Raw genomic sequence first — 4365 nt, 5'->3', positions numbered from 1 at the left:
CCGGCAACAGGTGGCAGCTAGAAAGGTTGGATTCAGTAAGTAATTGCTTATTTTATTAATATAGCCTTCTTGAGCAATCTTTGTCCAAGTACCTAGGATTCTTTTTTCCAAGGCAATCGGAAAATTGGCTCATCATCGTTGCTGGGTTAATGAAGATATGAATCGTTGCAATCGTAATTAACGTCCCAAGAAACCTCTACTTCTTTTTTTCAGTTTTAGGAGCCTGCCATCAGCTGAATTGCTTTCACTTTATCAGGATCGACAGCTCTATTGCTGTTGTTGCTTACACATAACGCTTAGCAACTTTCTCCAGACTTCACCCACATGAGCATTTTGCGGATTCAATTTCAACTGATACTTCCCTTAGTCTATCAATAATTTTTCTTAGAATTTGTACATGATCTTCTTCATTCGTAGACTTAGCAATTCATGTCATAAGCCACATACATTTCAATCTCCAGCATTCTTTACCCGAATTGGCATCACTTTGATAGCAAAATGTTCCCATGGTGTGACAATAAGTGGTCTTACTCTTTATCTTCTTTAGCCATTTTAATCTGGTTATACTCAGAGAATCCGTCCATGGGGAAGGAATAATGTTGAGGCTTCTAGCAGCATTGTCTACCAAGATGTCTCATGTGAGGCAAAGGGAATTATCCTTTGGAACTAGCTTTGTTTAGATCCCTGAAGTCCACACCACATACTCTGATTTTGTTCATCCTTCTTTGGTACTACCACTATGTTCGATACCCATTGAGGGTATTTATATGATTCTAGAAAACTAGCATCCCACTGCTTCTTTATCTCTGCCCTTGACCTTGAGCTAGAATATCTGGGTGAGTTCTCTCAATTTTCTGCTTGACAGGTTACATCCTTCTATCAAAGGCACTCTGTGTACTACAATATCAATGTCTAAACCAGGCATATCTGCATAACGACCAGGCAAACACATCCATATATTACTCTGTGTAGTAATGAGGTTAAACCTATGCATCTTTCTTCTATAGTAATCAGAGTTCCAATCTTTAACTCTCTTTTATCTTGCTCCTGTCGTGTGCCTACATTTATCACACTCTAATTCTTCTTTTGCAGGTTTCCAAGCATGTTTCAAACTGTTCTACCTGTCTAGTAAAACTCTTTCATATGAATCTTCATTCCATTCTTTCTTTCATCCATTGCCAATCATATCCTTATCAAAGTTTGCCATTCATTTTCAATGCAATATGTTTGTGGATTTATGAAGGATTTTGGCTTTCAAAATTCCTGAAAGCGGAAGGTGTTTTTTAGTGTAAATACGTATCTTATGTTAGGCCAGACAAAACAAAAGAAGATAACAATTGTTGAAGAAAATGCAGGATCTCAATAATATTTTAAAAGTTGACTTAATAATTATGAAAAGACCTTATGTTGACATCTTGAGCCAAGATTGCCAACTAGGTACAAAGACACAAAGCAAACTACAAGGCAAAGCACACAAAGCACATAAAAGCAAATATAAGCAAACGTTTATTCATTACTTCTTGAAAACAACTAGGGCTTCTTCAATCTCCCAATTCTGGAATACTTTCATCAACCGATTAAGCTTTCGCACAAAGGCGTTGGTTTGGAGCCTCTTCTAGAGATTGGACAGTTAACTGAGGTAACAGTTCATCTTTTTTGCTGTTTTTGGGCTCGTCATCAGAATTCCAGCCTTTTCTTCACCTTCCTCTACATTGTTGATATCCATGAAAGAAAGTTTTTGTCCCAAGACTTTCGTCATGTTTTCAGGTTTCATCACATATGCTGGCTCTGGGAAAGAAACATGGATGGGTGGGATTACAATGTCTTCTTCTTCTGGCTTCCTTCTTCCATTCTAGCCAACCTTCTTTCTCGCTTTAATCTAGCAGCTCTAGTAATCATCTTTTTTAGGCTTAAAGCCAAGCCCAAACCTCTTATCAGCAGCCTTAATTTTCATTATGTTGACTCTATTAAGATTTCCAGTAATTGGATCATTCTGGAATGGTAGCCCATGTTTTCAAAAAGCACTTAGCTATCATATTTCTGGCAGCTAGTATCAGAATTATTGGCCTTCTTAAACACCTTATTTTCTAGTACTCCATTTCAGTGTTCAAATCTCAAAGGCGTGGAGATTTTCCATCTTTGCAATCTTCTGCTTCAATAATAAGGACCGACACATTCCTTATCATGGACAAGGTTTCTTCTGCCTTAACTTTCACTAGAGTACCATTGATAATGTACTTCAAACATTGATATAGAGATGATGTCACAGCCCCAGTGGCGTGTATCCATGGCCTTCCTAATAACATGTTATACGAAGGATGAATATACATCACTTGTAAGGTTATCAAAAACATCTGAGGCCACTATATGAACAATTCAATGTCAATGGTCCCTATCACCTGCTAGGGGAACCATCATAATGCTCTTAGTTTGTCATCGAGCTTTGGTCTCATGTAGGTAAGCATCAATTGGCATTCTCATCTAGCATATGCTTTGGTAGCACATTTAACGCTGAACCATTGTCCACTAGCACTTTGCTAATCAAACAATCTTTACATTTCACGGTGATGTACAAAGGCTTGTTATGCCCAGTCCTTCCGGGTCTAGCTTCATCTTCTGTGAAGTTATAGTATATTAGAGGGCTTGAATTCTTCCACCAAATGTTCATCGTATTTGAGTAATATTCCTGCGGCACATATGCTTCATTCACAGCTTTTACAATACTTTACGGTGTAACTCAGAACTCAAGATAAGTGACATTAAAAAGATTCTAGCAAGAGTTTTCTTCAACTGATCCACCACACTATACTCACTATGCTTCATCAACTTCAGAAATTCATTAGACTCGTCTTCACTTATAGGTTTGTTCACTTCCATGCCTTTAAAAGCATCAACTATCTCTTTTCTTTTAGCTTTCTTCTGCCTCTCTAACTCTTCCGGTGTAAAACACCGACCACTTCGAGTTAAACCGTCGATTTCAGTGTGAAAGATAGGAGTAATATTCTTAATGTTGAAAGAAGACCCACTTCCAGAGTTAGGCATTGTGCCATAACTTCCACTATTTGTGTATACAGGCTTGGTTAGGATTAGTTTTGGTGGACCACCCACAGTTGGTTGGAGTCTACAAACTTCCATTTTTGTCTCCTGGCGGCCTATCATCCCAACTTCACTGCTCTCTTCTTCACTCCCTATCCGTAGCATGCCGAAAGTCAGCATCCTTTTCACTTCTTTGTGAAATTCTTCACAATCATCAATGTGATGTCCCACCTTGCCATGAAACTTACAGTAGTTATTTCCATTCATCACTGGTTCAAACTCAGATAAATATCCAGACTGTACCGGCATTCCATACAGTCTTTCCATGGAAAGCTTTAAAAATCTTTCCTTCTTATCCTCCACTCTTACAACATTCACCCTCACTGCTTGTTGGCATGATTGGGCAAGGATTGGAATTCATATTCGGTGAATCATCAAAAGTTATCCATCCAGCTTTTATCAATTGTAGGAGCTTGTTTTTAAATGCATTACAGCTTTCAATGTTATGCCCTGCAACGCCATCATGATACTCACATTTCAGATCTGGCTTATACCAATTTAGATATGGAGGTTGTAGTGGGGTTAAGGGAACAGGGGCTACTTGTCCAATACTCAACAACTTTGAATACATTTCTCCCAGGGAAGTGGTAATGGTGGCAATCGTTCTTGGGTTCTTTGAAAGTTCCTTCTTGGAGGATTAACAATCTGGTTACTTTGTTGGTCATGTGGTTGGTTTTGTTGGTTGGTAGGGAAAGGTTTAGTGAAGTTTACACTTGCAACTTGTTGGGTAGGTATTTAGAAGTTATAATGATGGTAATTTTTTTTTCTTACCCCTATACAGTCCTTCCACATTATTCACATCGGGATCCTTCTTTTTCCAGTAAAGCATTTCTTCTCAGTATGCTCTGACATTCTCCCCGCTCTTATCGCTTGTTCTATTCTCTCAGCGATAGTTACAGCATCATAGAAATGCTGAGCTGAACTACCTACCAGGTGTTCAAAGTATGGAGATTTAAAAGTGTTAGAAAACAGAGTGACCATTTCTTTTTCTAACAAAGAGGGTTGCACATGAGATGCTTTTTCATGCCATCTCAAAGCGTATTCTCTTACAGTCTCTTTGCTGCCCTTCTCCATGACTAACAAGCTTGACCTGTCCGGGGCTACCTCCATGTTGAATTTATACTGCTCCACAAAGGCTTTTACCAAATCTTTCCACTTTCTGATCTTAGTATTATCCAGCCTTATATACAAGCTTAATGTCGATCCAAAAAGACTGTCTTGAAAGAAATGGATGAGAAGTTTCTCATCATTCACTACTTCCGCCATCTT

Source organism: Populus alba, chromosome 2 (genome assembly GCF_005239225.2).
Source record: "Populus alba chromosome 2, ASM523922v2, whole genome shotgun sequence".
Classification (NCBI taxonomy): domain Eukaryota; kingdom Viridiplantae; phylum Streptophyta; class Magnoliopsida; order Malpighiales; family Salicaceae; genus Populus; species Populus alba.
Note: the sequence above shows the minus strand (reverse complement) of the source record.